The following is a 13,533-nucleotide window of genomic DNA, read 5'->3' on the forward strand; positions in this document are numbered from 1 at the left end:
CTGTTGGGAATAATTAATTGATTGATGGACACTTTACAATCTATCACCAACCTAATCTCTCCATTCTTCTTAGGGACCACAACGACTGGAGAAGCCCATTCACTGGTTTTAATAGGAGTTATCACATTTTCTCTTTCCAGTTTTTCTAAATATTCAGTAACTCTCTCTCTAAGTCTGAAAGGAACCTCATATGCTCGTTTAAAAATGGGAGAATCTTTCTTCAACACAAGATCTGCTTCAAACCCCACAATTGGCGAAGAAAGATCCTTTGAAAAGACTTCCGAATATTTCTCTTTGATTTCAGTCAAAATATTCTGAGCTAAATTTGATAAACGCATATTATTGATCTGTGAAACCCCTGTAAAATATTGTCTCCACTCAGGATAAAATACATCCAACCAATAACGACCCAATAATGGTACAAAATCGTACTCACAGTCCAATACAAACAATGGTAATAATCTTACAATGGTCCTAAAACGCACCATCAAGTCAATTTTTCCTAAAACGTTCAATTTCGAACCATTCACCACCACCAATTCTTTTTTGCTACTCTGTAATGGCATGTCGAAAAGTTTCCTATATAGTTTAACACCAATTACAGTAACCGCTGAACCACAGTCCACCTCCATTTTCAAACTTTTATCATGAACCATCAAAGTTAGAAAACATGGATCGCTATTTATGGACGACACTTGCATGCACAATTCACCTGAATCGCTGTTATCATCAGAATCGTCTAAATCCGTTCTCAACCGATTAAAAAGCTCGCCAATCTTTTCATCTCCAAAGCTCACATCTTTTTTTTCATCAACAAATTTAACTGAATTTCCTTGCATACGCTTGCGCTTGAAGCAAGAACGCTTGATGTGGCCCTTCACGCCACAAAAATCGCAAATCATATCTGCATAACGTCCTGTCCTACTTCTTCCACCACTTCTGCTGCGCCATTGCCGCTTATGTGCATTACTACTACGGCCTCTACTGTTACTTCGTTTACGACTGACATTACCTTCAAACTGATCCTTTCTCCCAAGACGACTTCTGACAGAACCAACCTGGCCGCCATTTTTATCGCTAACCATTCTAGCCCTTGAACCCGCCAGTTGACAATGACTCTCTCAACCATAGCCAAACTAGGATTTTCTTCATTCAGAAGTTTTTCTTGCAAGGATTTGTCAAAAACTCCCATAACGAGTTTATCCCGAATGGCAGTTTCTCTAAACTCACCAAAAGCACAGAATTCTGCTTGCAGCTTTACTGCAAGAACAAAATCTTCTGCTTTTTCATTCGGTCCTTGAACTTTGTTATAGAATTTATATCTTTGAATAAGGTCTGAATCGACCTTATCAAAGCGCTCTTTCAATTTTTTAGAAATGTCAGCGTACGTTACATTTTTAAGATCATCAGAAGAAGGGTATAGAAGCTTTAGTTCCTCATAAACAGTAGGACCGCTCAAGGTAACAAAAAGTGCCTTTTGTCTAACGAGATCTACTATGCCATTTACTTGAAACAAATACTCGAGCCTCTCAGAGTAGTTGGTAAAAGAAGATCCAACTACATAGGGTTCAATAGAACCAATCAACACTTTATTGTATGTACTTTCGCTCCCCTGAGCCATGCCTTAGAAATGCACAAACAGCGATGTAAATATGAAATGTGAAAAAGGAGAAATGAAATCGCTTACCAGATCAATCCGATTTTCACTACTCACCACCCACGTCTCGTAGTGAGAGACTGGTAGTGTTGCAGAAACTTTCCGCCACTTGCTTCGGAATTTCTGAACCGCTCGCTTCGACGATCCTGCCAAGCAGCAATCAAGCCAGCAGCACCGAACAAAAAATACAGAAAACTCTGCGCACTAATAAACTGCTCGAATTCCAATGGCAGCAAATCGTGGATAATGCCACTAAAAGCTCGTCAAATCTTGCGCTGAAAGAAACAAAAAGAAATTATTAGTTCCTTTGTTTTAGTCGTTTTTTTCTTTTTCTGATGAATAGGTTCAATTTCTAAAATTTTTTTTCGACGTTTTATAATCACAAAATGGCTTCCAATCTTTTGTCGGAAAACAAAGTTTGATTTGCACGACACAAAAGATACAAAAGAAAGCTTGGAATACTAAAAAAAACGAAACCGTCGCAACAGTAGTTTAGCAAACTACTTACGCGGACACCAGTTTTTCCGAAAAGCAAACTTTTCTCGGGCGCAAATCGCGACTTTTCTCCCCGGAAACACAGCTGCCTTTCCCAAACAAATTTCACTAACGACTCTACTACGGCCGCGGAAAAACTCAATAAATTTCACTACACTTTACACTCCAATAAACTACAAAAAAATTTATCCTCGTCGCCACTTTACTAATCTAATTTATTAATTATAAAAAGGAGGATTTCTTTTTATGTTTAGTGTGAAAGAACACACGCGTTCCTGTTGGTAGTTCAACTAAAAGTGAGTCGACTGCTGAGCAGCCAATACTTTTTATTTTGCCTTTCTCTTCATGCTCACGCATACAATCGAACGAGATACACAGAAGGTGAATCTCTCTACTGGGTCATTTCACGAAGGTATAACAGCTCGGAAAGGACTTTCTCTTTCGGTATGTATTTACCAGGAGCATCCCTCCTCCAAACATTCCTTTGCATATCTAGATGTCCACACATTCACAGAACCAACATACTGGCACGTCATGTTCAATCGGCTAACCGTTTGGAATAAGCGCTCATCATCGGTTTCATGGCAGGGAAGTGAGCAGGCAAAAGAAGGCATCGTTTTTTCCGCAAGGTCGCTCTGGTCAAAATTTCAGCGAATTGCAAGGAATAAACCACCCGAGGGACAGTACCCGTGCTGATTCAGGACGATTTCCCATACTTTGTACCTTGCTATTGAATTTTAATACCCGATCGAAACGATGGCAAGCGCTACCGATAACTGGGTCAAAAAGACGACGGATCAAGAAATTTCTGCACACGGTAAGTGTTTTTTTGTTATAACCTATTTTTGAAGCGATCATTGGGATGGGATTTGAATTTTTCTTTTCAATACAAATAGGTTAGCGAACTGAGTACATATCACCAAGGATAAGGATTCAGAGCCGGCGGCTGGCAGTTCAGAGAAAGAGAATGCGGAAAAACCTAGTCCACCGGCAGTAGAACCAAAGCTGCACCTGATGTTTGGAGTTCGGTAGGTACGGAAATTCTGACTCTAGCAGCTCCTGAAGAAAAACAAGCTGCAAGAGAAAATGGAGAAACATCTTCCTCCGCGGAAGATGCAGAGGCATTCAAGTAAGTCGAAATCTGCAGAAAATTTTAATTAGGACATAAGGAACATTGACAGCCTCTCTTTGTTTACTTTCTCTTTCGATTATGACGTCACTATAACACTTTGCACTAATTTTCCAGTACATAGCCGATGGTTTTTACTAAAATATTAGGCAAAGAGTTGAGTACTAAATAATGAAACGACCAAGTAACAAACAGAAGAGAAAGACCTCAAAGAGAATCTCATTGTTGCTTACGTCCTATTCTAAATTTTCTCCCGAAATATTTAGTATCAGCTTTAAAATTATCCGTGACTAATCTTTTAGCCCGGCGGATGCAAGTTTGCTAATGAAAGATGTTCGCTAAGGTCTAGTAGAATCAAAGCTGGATCTGAAGGTGCAGCGGAAGGATTCTTCTTCGCCGGTTGGTTGGTTACAACTTTCGAAGCTTTGCACGTGAAGCCGGAATTACTTCAGGGAGTCTATGCGATGGGTTTCAACGCCCCTTCCAAGATTCAGGAGATGGCTCTACCTACTCTGTTGGCCGGTCCGCCACGGAATATAATCGCCCAGAGTCAGTCGGGAACAGGAAAAACCGCTGCCTTCGTGCTGGCAATGCTCAGTTGAGTCCATCAGTTAAAAAACTATCTGCAGATGATTTGCCTTTCCCCCACGTATGAGCTGGCAATTCAGAAGGGGGAAGTAGCTGCCAAAATAGCAAAGTTTTGTCCGGAAATCAAACTTCCTTACGCCGTTCGCGGTGAGGAGACCGTCAAAGGGGCGAAGCTGAATAATCATATCATCATCGGAACACCCGGCAAGCTAATGGACTGGGGTATAAAGTTCAGGACGTACGACCTAGTTTTCCATTTTTGTACTGGACGAGGCGGGTGTTATGGTCGGTGTTCTTCTTGGCCACGTACGAGCGCGAGGTGATGGAGTTTGCCGAGTACATCGTACCCAATCCGATCGTCATTCGGCAGGCGCGGGAGCAAGAATCACTCGATAACATCAAACAGTACTACGTCAAGTTCCGCAACCAGGACGAGAAATTGTGTGATTACCGTCGGACAAGCGATCATTTTCTGTCATATGATGTATAGGACAGTTGTAAACTCCAAGTAAACTTATTTTCAGAACTGTTAATCGATCGAAACAGGTACGCAAAACGGCCGGTTGGTTGACCGGCAGGATGTCCCAGGATGGTCACTCGGTAGCGGTACTGTCCGGTGATCTAACGGTGGAGCAACGGTTGGAACGAACGTTTTGTCCAGGGGTAAGTTCCACCACTTGATTCTGGCTACAGCACCAGGTTACGGAGAGATTCTTTCGTCTTAGGTATCGACGTCGAACAGGTGACCATTGTCGTCAACTTCGACCTGCCGATGGATTAGTAGGGACGAGCCGATTGCGAAACGTATCTACATCGAATTAGACGCACCGGTAGATTCGGTAAGTGTGACTAATTCTTGTGATCCTATAGATTGTATTTCTTCCCACTTCTTTAACAGAACGGAATCACCATCGACCTAGTGGGCAGCAGTGTTGCTGAACTCGCAAAAATAACTCTTGTATTTCTCATTCGCGTGTTCTCATTGCGCCCAACACTCGTATCCGTGTGTTCTCCATGCATGCCTTTCTTTCGTTCACTCCCCAGCCGGGTAGAATTTCTGCGAGTGCCAGTCGGCCAAAAGCGACTCAAATTACACATATTGAAACCCACTCTTTCGTTCGCACCCACCCACTGGCGCTCACTCCTACTGCTGCTACCACTCGTCCGTGCTCCCACTCGCCCTTGCTCCCGCTCGACCTTGCTCCCACTCGTCCGTACTCCCACTCGTAGCCACTCGCGCTCTTTAACCCACTCGTATCTTCTCGCACTCTTAAGCGCGTTCGCCTTCACTCGCACTCTTGCAGTCGCTAGCGCTCTCGCTCCCACTCGCATTTCGTTCTTCGTTGGTAGACCAATAATGTATGAAAATGAATTTATTCGGATATTTTATGTACAAAGTCTAAGCCGCGGCTGTTTGAAGATCGATTTGCACAATACGTCTGGCTTTCGTCACCGGTACAGCACGTCATGGGAACGTCAAAATTAGTTATATGCAGTTAAATGGAGGTATTCACACACAACATCAACAGCACGGAATGCTTTGACGCACGGGAAGTGTGAACGAGAGACGCATTCAACTTATCTTGATGGAACGACGACGTGGCGTTGACGGACATTTACGTTGATGGAAGCTAATGTATCGTCTGCATTGAGGTTGACATGACGCTGGTATAACGGAAAAGGAAAATAAACGCACCCGAATAAAATGCAGTTGCGTCAAAACGTAAATTAAAAAAAAAAGTGCAAAATCGCTTGGATTGACACTTTTAAATATGTGGAACCTTAACATGTCAAATATATATAATTCCCCTCAATGCTGCGTATATGCACTTCTTAAGGTTCAAGTTACCTTTTTTAAGCATGTGTTAGAATTGAACGCTTGGTAGTGTGCGTAGGAAAATTTCTGTTCAGCTTTGCCACCGGATTATCCATTTAAACCTTTTTAAAACTCTAAAAGAAGAATATCAGTCGATTTATTAGATCATCACGATTCAATTGATGCAAAATACCTGCTGGAAAAACCATCGGCTTAGCTGGATGGTACTATTGAAAAAGTGGCTGTGGTTTTTTCATTGCGCAGTTGTGTTGCGTACCCCAGCTCGGTGTGGTAGTGTGATAAAAAATCACAGCCACTTTTTCAAAAGCACCATCCAGCTAAGCCGATGGTTTTTCCAGCAGGTATTTTGCATGAATTGAATCGTGATGATCTAATAAATCGACTGATATTCTTCTTTTAGAGTTTTGAAAAGGTTTAAATGGATAATCTGGTGGCAAAGCTGAACACAATTTTTCTTACGCATACTACCAAGCCTTGAGGTAACTTGAGCCTTAAAATAATTAAATAGTTACTACAAGAGTCAGTCCCATAAAGATAGGAAATCGCAAAGAAAACGGGACAAATATACGATCATGGGTATTATACATCTATGACCATTCCTGGTCAGAGTTAAAAATATTCAAATTCATTGAATGAAAATTGATCATATTCAGCCGAATTCATTTTCAATATTCAGTGACGCAGCTGAAAGCGTCAAACGAACAAACCGCCCATTCATCCATGCAGATTTTCATTCGTCTTCGATTATTACACGAAGCGACCGTGCAGCAACGAATCAAACGCATCAAAGTAGGCCCTGGCACAATGTAAGCGATGATTATTGTTGTTTCCTATGCTTTACCGGCATTTGAAAACAATTTTCCTAGATAATTAGTGAAATGAATATATTGTACGATATTCAACTGAATGAATAAGAAGGGATATTTGAATGAATATTTTTTCTATTCACCGCGAGTCGCGTCAGGTTCATTTTCAGCCGTCAAAAATACCTTCGATTATTTTTAACTATGTTCCTGGTAAATTTTGCATTAAATGAATCGGATATTCGGACTAAATACAGAATTCTATAGAATATGTATGTAGGAGATCGACTACCGTCATAAAGTGAATTTCTGACATTAGGACATAATTTATTGAATTATTCGTGACCAATTCCAATATACACTGTCCTTGTCCTCCAAATTACGACGGAATCAGAGCAAATCTATCAGCTGTAAGAAAAGTACTCTATGCGTTATATATTCTAAAACATTCGTTCACAGTCCTAAATTGATACAACCAGCGGACTATATTAGAAGAAATCTCTAGTGAATGATTTTGCGCACTTTTCACTAACCTGAACTCTGCACTTTAAAAGTGTGAGTAATCAAGCTGCTACTGAAGTTATAGAGATGGTACTCTCATAGACAGGCCAGTCGACATAACCAGTCTATGAGACATTTTTTTTAGTAGAATGTTAAATGCGTAATACGGTTCGAATCGAGTTTTTGTGCCACAAGCAATACTTGCATTGAAATAGTAATTTTTACTTGCTCGTCAACTCCTCACGCTGGCTTTTCCCAGATAACGAATTAACTGGTTTATTTTGCCGATTGGTATTTTCCCGAATGGGTTGTTTTGCCGAATTAAGTATAAAAAGTTATTTCCAATAACAATTAAATAGTATAAAGGATGATTCAATATTTAAATTTGACAAAAACATGGATGTGGGATGATAAATTATAGAATTAATAGTCAAAATGTAAAGAATAGTTAAGGTAATTATTAAAATCAAACTTTAAATGAAAATAGTTTCTCTTTGAGCGTTTTGGTGGAATGCTGAAAATGAAAATTTTGAAAATGCTGAATTTAAATGAAAATTAAAATGCCTAAAGAAATGAAATATCTCTGAATTAATTCCTACTATCGTGATTCACTTGCTTCTCTTATTCATACACATAATCTTAGGTTTAGATCATTTCAACAAGAATATACCAAAGTTTTATAAATCTGTACTAATTGAGATTTGAACATGACTGAACAACATTATTTTCGGTAATACTGATTCTTCTTGACGAAAAAAAAAGTTTGCACAATACTGTTCAAATAATTACTCACGATAATTTACTATATATAAGTGGGACGCAACTTTATTCCATTTACCATCTTAGTAAAATTGGTAGTAGCAGATTAGTTTTATTTTACTTTTTTCAATAAACTATATTAAATTCGTGTTTCCAATTTTCATTGTTCAAAAAAGAAACTATCCTTAAAATGCTTTAGATTTTATTGCTGGATATCACATACATCCCTTCTGCCCAGAAGTGCGTAATATACGCCCTTTACTTCTGCTCAGAAGTGTATAATCGGTACAAAAATGCAAACCCATTAGCCAGCATGGACTTTTATAGAATATGTGGTATTATTTCCTTAACCCTCCAGAAGTCGCGCTTATGGCCCACTGAAGCCGCTGTTGCTCTAAGACGATTTCGCTAGATTTTCAGAGCACTGTGTGCACTCAGTGCACTAGCGTGACTTCCGGAAGGTTGAGGGGTTGCCTGGTGTAGTGGGTAAAAAACATTAATGTTTTTTGGCGAATGACCCTGTGTGGTTAAAGCCCAATAAATAATAATAATAATAATTAATGTTTTTTATTCGTTTAATTGTTAGTATTGGACCTCTAAAAAGTGCAATCTCGGTGGCCACACTGATCTTCTTTTGTTCTAAACAACCATGCGTTTCAACGATTTTAGTCTATCGGCAACTTTAATAGCATCTTTCTCGAAACCGCATTTTTAAAATTGCCGACAACTCAAAAACCATTCAACGAATTGACTTAATTTTTTATGAGAATGCATAACATGTGTAATCGATGAACTAAGGGAAAATGGAATACAAAAATCTTCCTCGTTATTTTGAAGAAAAGTGAACGAATTTTATTTTTCGGTTTTTCTTATGCCATTTTCCGAAATTCCAACTGTTCTATATTTTTTTTTGGTTCATCGGGTAACTACAAGTCTATGTTTTAAAAATTTTATTGAATTTCCTATTTCAGACAATTGTATCAAGAGTTATCATGTCCTCCGCGGCATTCCTCGACATGGAAATGGTTGAACGTCTTCTCTTCGAACGCTCGTATGTGTGGCTTTGCCTGACTGAAATTTTTTCATTCATAATGAATATATACATAAACCTTAACGAGAGGTCCATTGTCACCTTGCCATCAAAATCGTATAACAAAATTACTTTCAGTTTGAGCACTTTATAGTAGACGCCCCTTAAAAGACAAGTTTTTTTTAAGACACCGCACTTATAATTTGTTTACATATTTAAAAAAAAATATGAAAAACAATATATTTAATTTGTTCTTTAAATACGACCGGTATAAACCTGTGTAGGCAGATAACGTATGTATGCAATGACAATTTAATGCGAACGCGCGCACTGTTAATTTAGTTAATTTTTGCTTGCATTGTTCGCTCCTTTACGAGCGCTCCCAGTTGCTAAAAGAGTGTATACGAGCTGTTCTAATAAACAACACAGAGCTGTAAAGAGTGCTTAGCACATGGGAGTGGGTGGCATGCAGTGAAAACTCGCAGCCGAGGAGTCCCATCATGGGAACCCACTCGCCGTTAGAGCTAAAATCTAGCGAGCCGACAAGAGTGCGAGTGACACACGAGCCTATAGCGAAGGCAGATAACTCACATGAATCAAGCATATTTGCCGCTCGTGCTGATCGTCACATATTTGAGAGTTCTTCGAAAACGTGTGTACAGCAGTAGGGAGCAAACAGTGTGAGTCTCGCGCTCGCTGGCGAACGAGGAGGGTGTGTTGGCTTCTCGCTCTTTTAGCAACACTGGTGGGCAGTGATCGAAGCATGATGATTTGCAGATCAATCGAAAAACACTTCCGGAAAAAGATTCAGTTGCTAGATGCGGAGAACTCGGACGAAATTTAAAAGATCGCACCGTAAAGTGTTTTCGACCAGCTACTGGTGAAAGGCGTAGGAGCTTTTTTGGGTCATACTTGTTTTGATTCTGAATTTATAATTTTATTATATTTTAATTTTTTTTTCTTCCTTGATCTGACATAAGGTATACAAATGTAACCAACAGGGTACCGTAAGCTAATAAATTTACAATTACAATTACAATTTATCTCTACCCAGTTCTATCCAAACATTTGAAAAGAGCCTAACTGCAAAATGTAACAAATTGAAATTTCATGTTTTCCATTAACAAATATCTACCCGAGCACGTACATAACGCAACATTTGATTATGAAGAATTTTGGTAGCGATTTTACAACAATTTATAAAAGGGCCTAATTGATTTTTATGACCGAACTGATTATGAAAGGATCTAACTGATTGAAAAGTGCCTAACTAGCAATACACTCGTTTTAAATGGATTATAACGTATTATTGTATTATGACTGATTGTAAAAGGCTTATAACATCTTTTCCATAATTTACATACAGGGTCAATCTGACCATCAAATTAGAATTCAGTTAATTCGTCTAACTTTCGGTGTAATATCAGACTTGAACAGCATTTTTTGTGTGAGGTATTCTGCCGCTAGAAGCAAAACTGTCCCATGTGCTATGGGAATCCCTATACACATGGGACAATTATGCTTCTTGCGGGAGTAATACAAGTAGTAGCAATATGCGCAATTCCTTAAACCTCTCTAGTGTTTCATGCAATAAGAATTACCACGAATTACTTATGGCAATAAATTTGAATTACGATTCTCACAATTGTTATACCAAAAATAGGTTTGTATCCGTACTGATTATTGGTAGCATTCCCTGAGACTTCCAGAACCTTTAGTAGTAGCCATTGTTATCATAATCGATTTTTAACGTCAGCCAAAGTTTAAAGCCTAGGGTTTGGTTCGACCTGAAACCGATTGAGTCGGATGTTATATTTCCGGATTCCGAAACGTGTTTCGAAAGGTAGTTTCCCCGAGACTTGTGAAAGTGTTAAAGGCGGCCAAGGCAATCAGATTTGCTTCTTAATGGTCAAACGCCGATTTAGAGTTACGATTCGGACAATTACAATAGATTTGGTTTGAGCGAATTTCGATCATTTCCCTGGGTCTTCTAGAACCGGTAGAAGCAGCCAATTTAGATAGAAAATGGCCAGCCAATGATTTAAATTTCCGATTGCAGGAATTGTGCTGTCTAAATTGGTCAGACTGAACTTCCCCGAGACATCCCGAACCGTCACAAATAAGCATTATGATTAATCATGCTCGAAATATGATTCACGCTGAGTACGTCACTTCCCTGAGAGCTTCATGAATGGCAAATAGGTTTACAATTGTTACTGATTTCATACACATCCGTGATGAATTAATAAAACACATCATTTAAAACATTTAAATGACAACAGAACTATAAAAAAGAAATAAACAAACAACAGCGGATGTCGTTTTCCAGTTATCAAAAGCGACATCTAACAGCAAACACACAGACTAGTTTTCGCGAGCAAATGTCAAAATTCCGCACGGAAGGAAAAATATTTCGCGACCTCATTTCGCAAGAGGTGCATACTAAGCTTAAGACCAAAAACAATCACGTCTTAACTCTTCTGATGCAGAAACGAGAATGGTGACGAGGTCAGAAAGCAAACTGACGATTTTTATCTTAAGTGCTGCTTTTATACGTGTGTCCAGTGTTGCCACAAGTAAATCTGTACCGGGAGTTGAAAAATCTTTTCTATCTGTACTCTTCTATAGAAAAATCTGTACCGGATTCTGCACCTAAATAATGACAAGGTTGCTTCCATTTTTTTTTTCTTAAAGATATTTTTCATTCGGGGAAATCAGTGGCAGCGAGAAGTTGAGATGGGGCTGGTAATATCAATAGGACGCGAGAAACCTGCTTGCAGGAATTCAATTGGAGCATCTCAGAATAAATGTATGCACTCCAAGAAGATTCGCTCAGCTTTCACTTAGACATCAACCCTTTGATTTGCTGGAACCAGGTTTCTCGCCTCTCGCATTCTAATGTCATGTAAAAAAATCTGTACCAATCTGTACTTTTTAACAAAAATCTGTAATCTGTACCGTACAGAATCTGTACCAAAAATGCTTCGAAAAGCTGTACCTTTCTAGATAAATCTGTACTTGTGGCATCACTGCGTGTGTCGCGTTCGTTGGATAACAAAGAGGCAGTCCTAGCCTACACGCCACCGAAAAACTACCTAAAATTCAGTACTTTTGACTCAATCTCGTGGTATCGTGCAGGAAGGTAAAATTAGGTAAACCGTGTTGAAGGTAGTTTTCATTTAACTACGGCAAAAATAATAACTCAAGCTTGAGTTTAATTTACTTAAATTTAAGTCGAATTTACCTAATTTTGAGTATACCCCAAACAACTTAAAAGTATCTTACTGCACGGAAGACCTTGACTGAGTCGAATCTCTCGTTTTGTTTTTGACAACACTAATAAGTGCGAAAGCGACGCACAGCTCAAAAGTACCTAAATTTAAGTTAAAAGAACTTATTCTGTAGGTTATTTTCTGGTAGCGTGTAGGATAGGAACCGCCAGCTGACTTCTTCTTATATTTTGCTAATCCCTGCTGAAAACTATAGACACTCATAGTAATAGACCAGCGAAGGTACTTTTATCGAGCCAAACGAACTGTCAAAATCCGGAGCCAAACGAGCATGACGTCACTCAATGCAAACAAGCAGAACAAGTATTGCGATTTTAGTTAAAAAATATATTTTGTTATTCACAGTAGGCTTCACTTTTCGTGTTCGTATTAGTATTTCACAATGTTATTTAGAAAGATATTTATTGTGTTCAATATAACTACACAAAAAGCATTTTACTTATGCTCTTTTTCATCAATTTTGTGTTTCTGAAGAAATTGGATTTTTTCTTTCTTTTCTCAATTTCTTGTTGCTCAGTATCAAACATAGAACTTCTCTTTTGATTCATATATTGAACCACTTGAAAAATTATTTTGATAAAAACAGATGATCGAATACAGTCGAGGACGTTCGAGCTTGCACATTTTTGGGTGATGCCAGTTTAACATGCTTGTTTTTCTAGTTGCCAGTTTTGCGGTTTTTACATCCGCGAGTCTATTACTATGAGTGTTTATAGTTTTCAGTATAAACACTCATAGTAATAGACTCGCGGATGTAAAAACCGGAGATCATCGAATACAGTCGAGGACGTTCGAGCTTGCACATTTTTGGGTGATGCCAGTTTAACATGCTTGTTTTTCTAGTTGCCAGTTTTGCGGTTTTTACATCCGCGAGTCTATTACTATGAGTGTTTATACTGAAAACTATAAACACTCATAGTAATAGACTCGCGGATGTAAAAACCGCAAAACTGGCAACTAGAAAAACAAGCATGTTAAACTGGCATCACCCAAAAATGTGCAAGCTCGAACGTCCTCGACTGTATTCGATCATCTGTTTTTATCAAAATAATTTTTCAAGTGGTTCAATATATGAATCAAAAGAGAAGTTCTATGTTTGATACTGAGCAACAAGAAATTGAGAAAAGAAAGAAAAAATCCAATTTCTTCAGAAACACAAAATTGATGAAAAAGAGCATCAGTAAAATGCTTTTTGTGTAGTTATATTGAACACAATAAATATCTTTCTAAATAACATTGTGAAATACTAATACGAACACGAAAAGTGAAGCCTACTGTGAATAACAAAATATATTTTTTAACTAAAATCGCAATACTTGTTCTGCTTGTTTGCATTGAGTGACGTCATGCTCGTTTGGCTCCGGATTTTGACAGTTCGTTTGGCTCGATAAAAGTACCTTCGCTGGTCTATTACTATGAGTGTCTATACTGAAAACGACATACC

General features: G+C 38.7%; 1 pseudogene; it reads left to right on the forward strand.

Moving 5' to 3' along the window:
- Positions 1-3,584: 3,584 nt before the first annotated feature.
- LOC131675871 (DEAD-box helicase Dbp80-like) lies at positions 3,585-4,814 on the forward strand (annotated as a pseudogene).
- The last annotated feature ends 8,719 nt before the right edge of the window (positions 4,815-13,533 follow it).

This window comes from Topomyia yanbarensis, chromosome 1, assembly GCF_030247195.1.
Source record: "Topomyia yanbarensis strain Yona2022 chromosome 1, ASM3024719v1, whole genome shotgun sequence".
Classification (NCBI taxonomy): Eukaryota; Metazoa; Arthropoda; class Insecta; order Diptera; family Culicidae; genus Topomyia; species Topomyia yanbarensis.